The sequence below is a fragment of the Bos javanicus genome, chromosome 17 (genome assembly GCF_032452875.1).
Source record: "Bos javanicus breed banteng chromosome 17, ARS-OSU_banteng_1.0, whole genome shotgun sequence".
Taxonomy (NCBI): Eukaryota; Metazoa; Chordata; class Mammalia; order Artiodactyla; family Bovidae; genus Bos; species Bos javanicus.
Window position 1 is genome coordinate 72,801,170 of NC_083884.1, and position 13,924 is coordinate 72,815,093.

General features: G+C 50.6%; 1 long non-coding RNA gene across 1 annotated transcript; it reads right to left on the reverse strand.

Moving 5' to 3' along the window:
- LOC133229218 (uncharacterized) lies at positions 1–7,283 on the reverse strand. Its single transcript, XR_009730513.1, has 2 exons — positions 3,808–7,283; positions 1–3,240 (listed from the first exon to the last, which is right to left on the reverse strand). It is a non-coding gene; the product is annotated as an uncharacterized LOC133229218 (long non-coding RNA).
- Positions 7,284–13,924: the final 6,641 nt, after the last annotated feature.

Genomic DNA, 13,924 nt, shown 5'->3' on the forward strand with positions numbered 1-13,924 from the left:
TGAATTTTTGTATAGCTATTTTAATATTGAAGCTGGAAGAAAAAACTACATTTTCCGCATATTGTGCTCTATTATTTCAAGAAAGGTAAAAATATAACTGAAACACACACAAAAGATTTGTGCAGTGTAGGGGAAGGTTCTGTGACTGATCCAACATGCCCAAGTGGCTTGCACAGAGTCCTCGAGCAGGGGCCCCTTCTTACTCCAGGGGATCTTCCTGGCCCAGGGATTGAATCTGCGTCCCCTGCTTGGCAGGTGGGTTCTTCACCACCGAGCCACCAGGGACGAAGGCGATGTTGGGTATGTGGTGGGAGTGGAAGGGAGTCCTCTCTTATGAGCTCTTTCTGGAAAACCAAGTGATTAATTCCAACAAGTACTGCTCCCAGTCAGATCGCTGAACACTGAATAAAAGCGCCCAGAATCAGTCAACCGAAAACACATAATTTTCCATCAGGAAAACCCAGGACTGCATGTTTCTCCGATGACCAGGCAAAAACTGTTACAGCTCGGCAGGAAGATCGGATTCATCCTCCGTATTTACCGGACATAGCACATATGGAATTCCACTTGTTTTGGTCTTTCCAAAATTCTCTCTTTAAAAATTTTAAAACATCTTTCTTTCTTTCTGTATTTGACAGTCCCAGGTCTTAGGTGCAGCACGTGGGATCTTTAGTTGGGGCATGTGCGGTCTAGTTCCCTGACCAGGGATCGAACCCAGTCCCCCGACACTGTGAGTGCGGAGTATTAGCCACTAAACAGCCAGGAAGTCCCTACAAAACTCTATTAATGGAAAAAATTTCAATTCCCTGTGAAAGGACTGTCAAAGGCATGGGGAACAGTTCTTCGCTCAAAAAATTAAAAAGTTTTGGAAAGATGGAATTACAAAGCGGCCTGAAAAATGGCAGAAGGTAGTGAAACAAAATGTTGAATACACTGTTCAATAAGGTTGTTGGTGAATACGAAAAATGTGTCTGAACTTTTTGGCCAACCCAGCACAAAGACAAGCCCATGCTCAGAAGGCTTCCACTGTAGGATCCTGCCAGATAATCCAAGAAGTTGTGTATTCAGTTACAAATAACAAATCTTTCACAAACATTTTCAGAGAATAGGAGGAACCACTTCCTATGTCATTCTGTAATGCCAATACTAACCTAATTATAAAGTCAGACAAAGACATCACAAGAAAAGAAACTACAAACCAACTACCATAAATACAGACTGATAATATCCCTTAACTATTACTGAGTCAAGTCCAGCAACACATAAAACAACAATCAGGACCAGGAGGGATTCAGCACGGGAATGCAAGGTTGCTCAACACCAAACATCAGCTCACGGGACTTGCCTGGGAGTCCAGGGGTTGTGCGTCTGCCTTCTAATGCAGGGGACGTGGGTTTGACCCCTGGTTGGGGAACCAAGATCCCACGTGCCGCAGCTAATCCAGCCCACCACAACTCCTGAGCCTGAGCTGAAACTACAGCCTGAGGCAGCCAAAAATAAATAATAAATAAATAATTTAAAAAATCATTTCACAGAAACATTACAGTAACAAAGGACAAAAACCATGTGACCATCTCAACAAATGCAGGAAAAGAAAGTGACAAAACCCGACACTTTTTCATGATAAAAACTCTAAACAAAATATATGGGAACTTCCTCGGCCAAATAAAGAGCTCATCTACCCAAATGATGCTGAAGATTACATCCTTCCCCGAAGATCAGAAACAAGTCAAGGCTGTGCGTTCTTGTTCTCGCCATATCCATTCAACACTGTACTGGGTTTTCCAGTTGATGCAGTCTTGAAACAAACATACAAACTGCACCGAATCCAGATTAGAAACCGCATGTAAAACTGTCTACATGCAGCCAACCCTGAGACCGTGTATCAAAACTCGAAAGAAATCCACTAAATGCTCTGAGAACTAATAAATGCGTTTAGCAAGTTCACAGAATACAAATAAACATGTACAGATTATATTTCAATACACTAGCAACAAACAATCTAACATGAAATTAATAAAACAATCCAGGACAAAATAATGTAAGAAGATAATGAAAAGCAAATTTAACAAAAGAACTTCGGGATTTGTACACTGAAATCACAAGACAGCACAGAAAATAAATAGAAAGACGCTCTGTGTTGCGTGTCCAGAAACTCAGTATCGCCAAGACGACGATGCTCGCTAACCGGATTGACAATTTCAGCTCAGTCCATATCAGTCTCCCAGTAGGCTCTTCATAAAGGTGACAAATTAAATTCTAAAATGTATGTGGAAATTCAAAGGATCTAGTTTCAAAGACTGTTTTGAAAAACACAGTTGGAATGCCAGCACCATCTGATTTCAACCTTACTATAAAGTCAGTCAGTCATCGGCACAAGGCTGAGCACACCGATCAAAGGAATAGAACTGAAGCCCAGAAATAAGTGTTCCTACTCACTGTCAACTCATCTCCAGCAGTGGCGCCAAGGCAACTCAGTGGGGAAGGACAGGCTTTTCAGCCACTGGTGCTGGGGCAGCTCAGCGTCTGTGTGCAGCTCTTTGGGGGGAAAAGGAAAGAAAGAAAACCCTGACACCCTTACCTTGCACCACACACAAAACTTAACTTGAAACGGACCACATACCTAAATGTAAGTGTTAAAACTCCAAAACCATGAGAAAAGAAGTACAGAAAATCCCCATGACCTGGGATTAGGCTGGTGCTCTTAGGCTAAGTCTTAGACAGGACTCCAGAAACACGATCCAGTAAAAGAAAAAAACTGATAAGATGGATTTTATCAAAATTAAAACTTTAGCCCTTAAAAAGATACCATTAGGACAATGGAAAGACAAGCTACAGACTGGGAGAAAATATATGTAAATCAAATGGTTGATAAACAGCTCATATCCAGAATATATAAAGAACGCTTAACATTCAAGAACCAAGAAACGGGCAAAAGGTTTAACAGACTCTTCTCCAAGAAGATATATGAATGCATCACTAATAACCATGTGAAAAGACAGTCAACATCACTTGCTGTTGTTCAGCTGCTCAGTCATTTCCAACTCTTTGTGACCCGTGGACTGTAGCCCACGAGGCTCCTCTGTCCATAGGATTCTCCAGGTAAGAAGACTGGAGTGGGTCGCCATTTCCTTCTTCAGGGGATCTTCCTGACCAGGGATTGAATTCACTTCTGCTTGGCAGACAGATTCTTTACTGCTGAGCCACCAGGCAAAGCTAGCATCACTGGGCGTTAGAAAGCTGCAAATGAAACCCATAATAAGGTACTAGTTCACAATCATCATAGCTGCTATAACAAAAAGACAACATCAGGTACTGACCCTCACACATCGCTGGTGGGAACATAAAAAGGCACAGCCACTTTGGAAAGCAGTCTGATGGTTTCTTCAAAAGTGGAACAACTTTACCATGGGCCCAGCAATTCACCCAAGAAAAATACAATAAGATTTGCGAGAAGCAAGTGGTCATAGCTGCAATACTCTGAACACCCCCACTTGGAGCAAGCCCAAATGTCCACAAACGGGCAGTGCAGAAGATATGGCTGCAGCGACTCCTGAGCCTCAGATGCCCCTGCTCGGTGAAGGGGGCCAGACGGAAAAGGTGTATATTACACGAGTGCATTTGTCTGAAACACCCAAAAAAGGCAGCTCTGCAGGGGCAGAAAGCTGCTGGGGCTGGCGGGGCGGGGAGCAGGGGTGACCCACAGAGGAACAGAGGGACCCCGGGGCACCGCGAGTTGATAAACTGACTGACGGGTGCTCAGCTGTCCCCTGAGCATAAGGGAGCTCCGGGGCCTGCAAGTTCTACCTGAGTAACGTGGTCAAAGCCGAAACAGAGGTCGGGCTGCAAGTGCAAGTCCAGGACGGGGCAGTGCTCCAGCACCTCCACCCCCACCCTCTCCAGCGGGAAACGTCATCCAGCTGGACTCCCGGTCAGAGGACAGGCTAAAAATAACGTGCTTCACACTTGCGGCACAGAATACCTAGCCACAAAAAGGAGAGGCCAAACAAGGTCCCGAGCTCTTGGGGAATCAACCCCAGGTGAGACCGAGGTCCTCAAAGTGACCACCAGGGGGCGCCATCCCCCACCCGCCCCGCAAACACGGGCGCGAGCGGTCAGGGCCGAGCAGCGCTTCCCCCAAACGCAGGAACACCTGGGCTGCGACAGAGTCACAGACTCTGTACAAGGGGTGAGGACAGACGGACGCTGCGCCGCGGGGCCTGGGTTTTCTAAATGATCGCTTTTTCTTAGTTTAGGGATCAGTGTTTGGTTAAGACGACGGTACTGTGATTTCGGCTCCAGACACCATCAGAAATGTCTACTTAACCTCCGGAGCCCCGGAGGGTCTCAGAAACCAGCGACTGCGGAGTCCAGCTCCTCAGATGGGAGCTCACACACGCACTCACGGAACAGGGAGAAGGCCTCACAGATACCGGACGGCGTCTCATCACCCGAGCACCCTGGGCCCAGGAGTGAGCCGGAGAGCCCGAGGACCAGAGTGCAGCACACGACGTTCCCAGCCGGCCAGACCCCGCCGTCTCTGCAAACAGGCAGGAGCGGCTGCGACTGCACCCCGCCCGCCGCTGGTGCCAGAGAGAGAGGCGCCCGAGGGCTCAAGCCCAGGCTGCCGGTGGCCCGCTCCTCCGCGCCGGCACCCGCCAGGCCCGCCCGAGGACCCAGGGGCCTGCACACAGGTGTGAAGCAGGTAACAGCAGAGAGGCCCGTGTTCCCGGCCGGCAGCACCACGTGCGGCTCAGAACGCACTTCACGGGTCACACTCGTCGGCGAGGCTCCTCCCAGGCTAGAGGGAGCCTGCAAACGAGGGCCGTGGAGAGCAGTGACTCTGAGGCCTTTCTCGGACTAGCTCACCGGACAGTGTCAAAGCTACATCTGTAAGTGCCTCACGGGCCTCTCCAAGGACACCTCTCCACGTGTTCTCTATTTTAGCACCAACACCTCAGACCCTATATTTATCCGGATTAAATGTCAGCTCCTTGGATCCCAGGCTGTCGGAATCTGCCTGGATTCTAATTTTGCCCGAGAACTTTGCCACCCAGCTCTGGGGCGCCCTTCCTCAGGCAGCCCAGGTTGCTGGTATCTCCCCGGCCTGGGGGGTCCGGCGTGCCTCCGGCGGGAGAGGTGGCTCAAGAAAACGCAGAACAGCGTGAGTGCAGCGGGGACACGCTCCCAGACGGGGCGACAGGCGTCAGCAACCGCCGTCGCACGGAGGCTAGCAAGCGACTCTCTCAAGTACATGCTGGGATCTGTGTGGCACTTTAAAAGAAAGAGCGTCAAGCCGTGTTAAGTTACAAAAGCGAAGGCCAGGAGAGTATTTTTACTGTGATACTTTAAATCAGTTTTTGAAAGATATAATGCTTACCTCAGGCTTTCCCAGTGTCTCAATCAGTAAAGAATCTGCCTGAAGTGCAAGCGGTTCTGTGGTTCTACCCCTGGGCGGGGAAGACCCCCGGAGTGGAGACGGCAGCCGGTGTCCTTGCCTGGGAACCCCATGGACAGAGGCGCCCGGTGGGCTGCCGTCCGCGGGGTCCCGGCAGTAGGGTGCGGCAGCGACTGAAGCATCAGTGCTGCGATGCTGACCTCAGTGGCTTCTCGCGGGCGAGAGACCCCGTGGTCGCACAGCGTAGTTTTCATTCACACCTTCTACCGAGGGCGATTCTTCCAGGCATAGGAGCTTCTTTATTTAAAGTTCCTTCCAGACACTTCTGCCCCGGCGATAGGACGCCAAGGAGCCTGGGGAACTTAGCTAGGATTACGTAGGACATGATACCTCCATCGACCCAATTAACTCAGAGACGGACGCTGCTGCAGTTCTGAACACAAACGTGTGCTCTGTGGGAATGCCGGGTTTCTCCAAAGAGGCCCGACTCGAATCCATCTGCTGCTCGGTCACACCCGCCACACACACTTTGTCAGTGTAAGTGACCAGCCCGGGATCCACGTCCAGCATAAGGACCATCCGTCTGCCACTAGGTGAAATTCAACAGGTCACAGAAGACCTCACAAAAAGCCTCAGAGACACGTGGAGAGGCAACCCTAGGACTCGGCAAGGCCGCTGCTGTGTGTCTTAGAGTCTGCAAAGTCAGCGGGCAGTGTAAACCAAGCGTGTCCCGGGCGTGAGCACCAGCCCCTGGGGGCCCAGCGGACCCTGCGCCCACCAGCGAGCGGTCTCGGGTGCTAGAGGTTTTCAGTTGAGCTCAGTGCCCACTCAGAGTTCTATCTTCTCTCCTCAGGTGAAAAATGAACATGAACTGCTCTCTTTAACTGCAAATAACCTCTAGCAGAGAGGTTCACAGCTTTGTCTGGAAACCAACACAGCTGAGCACAGACTCTGGTCCCCACCCAAGGTTGCCCCTCGCGGTGCTGATGAGTCCTAACGCTCGGAGCCGCGCTGACCAAGCCCAGAGACGTGAGAACTCGCCACTGCCTGCAGCCACGGTGGAGGGGACACCTCATCACCGCGCAGGAGCCCTGTCTCGCGTGGCCTCTGCTTGCTGCGCTTGAGAAGCAGCAGTTTCCGCACGCGGATATCTGTTTCCCCACTGGCCTCTATAACAAAGTATTATTTTTCCTCTGAGGAACTTTAAAAACAGAAAAAGATCAATATTCTAACAATCAGATCATTCGTAAAGCGTCTGGAATAATTTTTTATATGTGGCACAGAAACCAAGACCTAGAGGAAAATCCATTTAAACAGACAGAACTGGGGTTTCTTGTCTTCCGCGTCCATCTGGAGAACTCACGTCCCCTCTCTAGCGGGGTTCCGGTTCGCGGAGGATCAGATCAGATCAGAACAGATCAGTCGCTCAGTCGTGTCCGACTCTTTGCGACCCCATGAATCGCAGCACGCCAGGCCTCCCTGTCCATCACCAACTCCCGGAGATCAGGCGGACACAAAGCGGGTGGGAAGGCGGGGGTGCGGTCGGGGAAGGCGGCGGGCGGCGCGCGCCAAGCGGACCCCGCACCCGGCCGGCACCGCGTCCTCCCGCCCACCGGGAGAGCGCCTTCCCTCCTTCCCCGATCCGAGGGCCTGCTCCGCCCCAGGCCGCGGGGTCCCGGGCTCGCGGTGACCACGGCACGGGAAGGGGCGTCCTCAGGGAAGCTCCCAGGCCACGGGCGCGGAGGGGACCCTCACCCCGAGGTCGTCGCCAGGGCAGAAACCGAAGGCTAAGCGGCCCGGGGCGGGGAACGCGGGCCAGCGTGGGGGCTGCGGAGCCGGGGCAGGGCACGGGGCCGCCCGCCGAGGGGCTGGAAGCGGACGCGGGGCTCCGGGAAGGCGCCTCCGCCGGGGCCTGGGCGGAGGACGACGCCCGGGGACTGCGGCAGCGCCGCCCCCGCCGCCGGAGGAGCGCGAAGCCCGGGGCCGGACACCCGCGCGCGCCGGGAGGCTCGTGCGGACGACCTTCGCCTTCCGCTTGCGTCCAGGTCTGAGCCCCGGGGGCTGCGGCGCCCACGGCCTCCCCGGGGCCTGAGCGCGCGCCCCGGCCCCGCGGAGCCCGGGCCTCACCTGGAAGGTCCTGGAAGCCCGCGGGCGCGCACGCGCGCTGACGGCCGAGCGCGCCCGGGACAACTCTGCCTGCGCTCCCGGCGCCGGGCGCGCGGGGCTGGCCCGCGAAAAGCAGCCCGCCGCGCGGCTGCGGGTCCTCCCCGCCCGCTCCAGCAGGAGCGAGTCTGCGCGGCCTCTCTGGTACCCAGGGCGGGTGAAGGGGTGCCGGCAGCCCCGGCAGGTGCCAGGGTGTCTGCGCGCGGGCTCTCCAGTGATGGGGTTCCAGGTGGAGCCTGCACCCCAGGCTCGAGCCCCCACCCCACCCCCCGCCCAGGCTCGAGCCCCGCCGTGCAGAGATGGGGGTTAAGGGGGAGGTCTGGACCGTGGAGTTCGGTCACGCCCTTAAATTCCGGCACGGATGGCCCAAACACATGCAAACGAAGCCTGGGGAGTCCGTGTGACGGGCCCTGTGCCAGGCGCTCCCCGAGGGCGCTCCCTTCCTGGCTCTAGGGGACCAGGACAGTAGCAGGCGGCCCACCGCAGGCGGGGTCACGGGTGGCCTCGGTCCATGGTGGCAAGTCCGCCGAGCGGCCGGCGGGTCCCGAGCGCGGACAGGATGCTCGCTAGGGAAGCCGAGGCACCCCCCCCCCACCCCCGTGCTCTCCGCCTGGCTCCCCGGTGATTCTAAGAAATGAATAGGACCCCGTGAACAACACAGTGATGATGCAGTTATTTGCACAGCAGCTTCACATTCTAGCAGCCCAAAGCATGGTAAAAAAGAAATCAGGCTGTTTACTTTCAAATTAAATCTCTTTCCAGGACCCGCGGCGACCTGTGCAGACCGCGGGTTGGGCAACAGCAGCCTCCTCTTCGGACTACCTGGACTCTTGCTGTGGGTTGTACCGCATTTCCCAAAGCTGTTTTGGCAGTAATGCCTATGACCCCAAGGGCTCTTCAGCCCAAATGTTACACAAACCCTTCAGGATTCGCACCATCAGTTCAGTCGCTCAGTGGTGTCTGACTCTTTGCGACCCCAGGGACTGCAGCACACCAGGCCTCCCAACTCCCGGAGTCTACCCAAACTCATGTCCATTGAGTCGGTGATGCCATCCAAACATCTCCTCCTCTGTCGTTCCCTTCTCCTCCTGCCCTCAATCTTTCCCAGCATCAGGGTCTTTCCAAATGAGTCAGCTCTCCGCATCAGGTGGCCAAAGTATTGGAGTTACAGCTTCAGCATCAGTCCTTCCAATGAACACCCAGGGCTGATCTCCTTTAGAATGAACTGGTTGGATCTCCTTGCAGTACAAGGGGCTCTCAAGTGTCTTCTCCAACACCACAGATCTAAAGCATCAATTCTTAGGCGCTCAGCTTTCTTTTATAGTCCAATTCTCACATCTATAAATGACCACTGGAAAAACCATAGCCTTGACTAGACAGACCTTTGTTGGCAAAGTAATGTCTCTGCTTTTTAATATGCTGTCTAGGTTGGTCATAACTTTCCTTCCAAGGAGTAAGCGTCTTTTAATTTCATGGCTGCAGTTACTATCTGCAGTGATTTTGGAGCCCCCTCAAAATAAAGTCAGCCACTGTTTCCCCATCTATTTGCCATGAAGTGATGGGACCGGATGCTATGATCTTAGTTTTCTGAATGTTGAGCTTTAAGTCAACTTTTTCACTCTCCTCTTTCACTTTCATCAAGAGGCTCTTTAGTTCTTTGCTTTCTCCCATAAGGGTGGTGTCATCTGCATATCCGAGGTTATTGATATTTCTTCCAGCAATTTTGATTCCAGCTTGTGCTTCCTCTAGCCCAGCGTTTCTCATGATGTACTCTGCATATAAGTTAAATAAGCAGAGTGACAATATACAGCCTTGACATACTTCTTTTCCTATTTGGAACCAGTCTGTTGTTCCATGTCCAGTTCTAACTGTTGCTTCCTGACCTGCATACAGGTTTTTCAGGAGGCAGGTCAGGTGATCTGGTATTCCCATCTTTTTCAGAATTTTTCACAGTTTATTGTGATCCACACAGTCAAGGCTTTGGCATAGTCAGTAAAGCAGAAATAGATGCTTTTCTGGAACTCTCTTGCTTTTTCGATGATCCAGCGGATGTTGACAATTTGATCTCTGGTTCCTCTGCCTTTTCTAAAACCAGCTTGAACATCTGGAAGTTCACGGTTCACGTACTCTTGAAGCCTGGCTTGGAGAATTTTGAGCATTACTTTGCTAGCGTGTGAGATGAGTGCAATTGTGCGGTAGTTTGAGCACTCTTTGGCATTGTCTTTCTTAGGGATTGGAATGAAAACTGACTTTTTCCAGTTCTGTGGCCACTGCTGAGTTTTCCAAATTTGCTGGCATATTGAGTGCAGCACTTTCACAGCATCATCTTTCAGGATTTGGAATAGCTCCACTGGAATTCCATCACCTCCACTAGCTTTGTTCATAGTGATGTTTCCTAAGGCCCACTTGACTTCACATTCCAGGATGTCTGGCTCTAGGTGAGTGATCACACCATCGTGATTATCTGGGTCGTGAAGATCTTTTTTGTACAGTTCTTCTGTGTATTCTTGCCACCTCTTAACATCTTCTGCTTCTGTTAGGTCCATACCATTTTTGTCCTTTATTGAGCCCATCTTTGCTTGAAATGTTCCCTTGGTATCTGTAATTTTCTTGAAGAGCTCTCTAGACTTTCCCATTCTATTGTTTTCCTCTATTTCTTTGCACTGATCGCTGAGGAAGGCTTTCTTATCTCTCCTTGCTATTCTTTGGAACTCTGCATTCAGATGTTTATATCTTCCCTTTTCTCCTTTGCTTTTCCCTTCTCTTCTTTTCACAGCTATTTGTAAGGCCTCCTCAGACAGCCATTTTGCCTTTTTGCATTTCTTTTCTTGGGGATGGTCTTGATCCCTGCCTTTTGTACAGTGTCATGAACCTCTGTCCATAGTTCTTCAGGCACTCTATCTATCAGATCTAGGCCCTTAAATCTATTTCTCACTTCTACTGTATAATCATAAGGGATTTGATTTAGGTCATACCTGAATGGTCTAGTGGTTTTCCCTACTTTCTTCAATTTCAGTCTGAATTTGGCAATAAGGAGTTCATGGTCTGAGCCAGTCAGCTCCCGGTCTTGTTTTTGCTGACTGTATAGAGCTTCTCCATCTTTGGCTACAAAGAATATAATCAATCTGATTTCGGTGTTGACCATCTGGCGATGTCCATGAGAGTCTTCTCTTGTGTTGCTGGATGAGGGTGTTTGCTATGACCAGTGCATTCTCTTGGCAAAACTCTATTAGCCTTTGCCCCGCTTCATTCTGTACTCCAAGGCCAGATTTGTCTGTTACTCCAGGTGTTTCTTGACTTCCTACTTTTGTATTCCAGTCCCCTATAATGAAAAGGACATCTTTTTTGGGGTGTTAGTTCTAGAAGTTCTTGTAGGTCTTCATAGAACTGTTCAACTTCAGCTTCTTCAGCGTTACTGTTTGGGGCATAGACTTGGAGTACTGTGATTTGAATGGTTTGCCTTGGAAACGAACAGAGATCATTCTGTTGTTTTTAGATTGCATCCAAGTGCTGCATTTCGGACTCTCTTGTTGACCATGATGGCTACTCCATTTCATCTGAGGGATTCCTGCCCGCAGTAGTAGATATAATGGTCATCTGGGTTAAATTCACCCATTCCCGTCCATTTTAGTTCGCTGATTCCTAGAATGTCAACGTTCACTCTTGCCATCTCCTGTTTGACCACTTCCAATTTGCCTTGATTCATGGACCTGACATTCCAGGTTCCTATGCAATATTGCTCTTTACAGCATCGGACCTTGCTTCTATCACCAGTCACATCCACAACTAGGTCTTGTTTTTGCTTTGGCTCAATCCCTTCATTCTTTCTGGAGTTATTTCTCCATTGATCTCCAGTAGCATATTGGGCACCTACCGACCTGGGGAGCTCCTCTTTCAGTGTCCTCTTTGCCTTTTAATCTCTTTCCAGGAGGAGCAGCGATCTGCCAAGACCACGGGTTGAACAACAGCAGCATCCTCTTCGGGCCGTGTGGACTCTTGCTGTGGGTTGTACCACATTTCCCAAAGCTGTCTTGGCAGTCGGGCCTGTGACCGCAAACACCCTAAGTGTTGTCAGGGCTCTGCAGTATTCGTGCTGCGTCCTCCCCTACAGCAGCATCTCCCTGTCCCACCCCTGGCACCATCCCAGGGTTTTTGGAGGTCCAAACTACGAATTCACACCCTAAAAGAAAACGATTTTAGGAAAATTTTAGTTAGGCAAAATGACAGGATATTTAGTAAGTTAGGACCTTGCCCAGATGCGTGAAGGACTAAATGTCTGATTTGAAAAGGATTCTAATATTCTTACTGCTGGTAACTTGCCAAGTAATCCTGAGAATAAATCTTTCAATCTTATCAAGAGAAATGATGAGCTTCTACATGGCTCAGTAAGACCAACAACCAAACAGAAAAGTGGGCAAAAGTGTTAGAAGAAATAATGCATGGAAAAGAAATGCAGCTGCTTCTCAAACACTGAAAACGAAAACCCAACTTCACTTACAAGCAAAAGACAAAGTCTTGCTGGTCTAAGTTATCGTTGCAGACCTTCATCCTACAGATAAAACTCCCAAGGACAGTGTGCAGCTCGTGGGTACAAGAAGGCTGGCTTTGCAGTAGACTGAATGACCAGTCCTCCGTCTTCATCCCCTGCGGTGGTGCATTTGTCCACCCTCTCGCCGTGGCTTTGTGATGAGCTGAGGTTGTCCCTTTGCCCCTGGGGTCCAGGCGTGGCTCCAGGACTTGATATGGTGGACTGTTAGCAGGACGACACCAGCCAAGGCTTAAATGTCCTGGGCTGTCTCTGCCTCCCACCACAGCCCTTCTGCTGTGTCCGTGAGTGCGTGTTCCCAGTAGCCGCTGCCATGCTAGCCTGAAGCTCGGATTGGACCATGTGAAGCCTGGAGCAAGGACCGACCCACAAGCCTGTGAGTGAGGGGAAAAAGCAGCTGTGGTCATAAGCACAGAGGATGAGGCTGTGTTACAGGTAGCAGTTGTCCTTCCGTCGCTAGGTCACGTCTGACTCTGTGACCCCGTGAACTGCGGACGCCAGGACTCCCTGTGCCTCACTACCTCCTGGAGTTTGTTCAAACTCACGTCTACGGAGTCTTCCTACATATATATCCCTATGTGAGAAATGTAAACAGGTCCATACGACTTGTTCACAGATGTTTAAAGCAGCACTGTGCGGAATTACCAAAAGTTGGAAGCAACCCACATGTGTATGGATGGCTGACTGGAGAGGCAAAGTGAGGAAGACCCCGAAAACGACATGTTCATCTGTAAGAAGGAGTGAAGGGCTGGCACATGAGTGAGTCTTGTCAACACTACACTATATGAGAAGCCAGTCACAAAATACCACGTCTATTTACAGGAAATATTTAGAAGCAATATAGGAAATACTTGTATTTATGAGTAGGAAATATTCAGAAGAGCTAAGTCTATGGAGACAGAGAGCAGACAGGTGGTTACTTAGGGGTGAGGCGGGGTGTGATAAAGGGCATAGGGTCTCTTTTTGAGGTGATAGAAATGTTCTAATAGAGACGATGGTGATGGCTGCACGTGTGTGGCTATTCTAAAAAACACTGAATCGTACATTTTAAATAGGTGAGCTACATGCTATGAGAATTTTATCTCAGTAAAGCTGTTATTTTTTAGTTAAGGGAAATATGAGATATCCTCATATGATGAAAAATGTTCTGTATCTTTACAACAAAACCAAACCCAAGCTTAAGAATAGAATAGCGAGGTCCTTTCGTGTACTCGGCCGTGTCCCACTCGTGACCCCGTGGACCACAGCCCAGCAGGTTCCTCTGTCCATGGGCTTCTCCAGGCAAGAGCACTGGGGCGCGTTGCCATGCCCTTCTCCCGGGGTCTTCCCGACCAGGGACTGAAGCAGAGCCTCTCGTCTTGTGCACCCGCAGGCGGATTCTTTGCCACTCGAGCCAGGCCCCGACGAGTGCGCGTTTCACTGCACGGGAGCCGCCCAGCAGTCTGTCACCACGACTGTGCCCCATGCCCACCTGTCAGCAGCGTATGAACGCTCCGGCTGCTCTGCAGTCGAGGGATTTTGACTATTTTCTTACATTTAAGATACTCTAAGAGGCATGTGTTGTTGTGGTTTTAATTTGCATTTTGTAAATGACTGATGACACTGACCATCTTCTCTTTGTGCTTATTTTAATTGCCATCCATGTATCTGGTGAAGTGTCCTATAAAACAAGTTACTGAAGGAGAAAAATTAAATTTCACAAAGACCAGATGCTTAAATTAACACAAAAATAAGATTTAGAGAGGAAGAACAACTCAGAAACGACTTGCCACGCACATGAGGACGGGGTGCCAGAGCTAATGTGGAGAGACGACGGG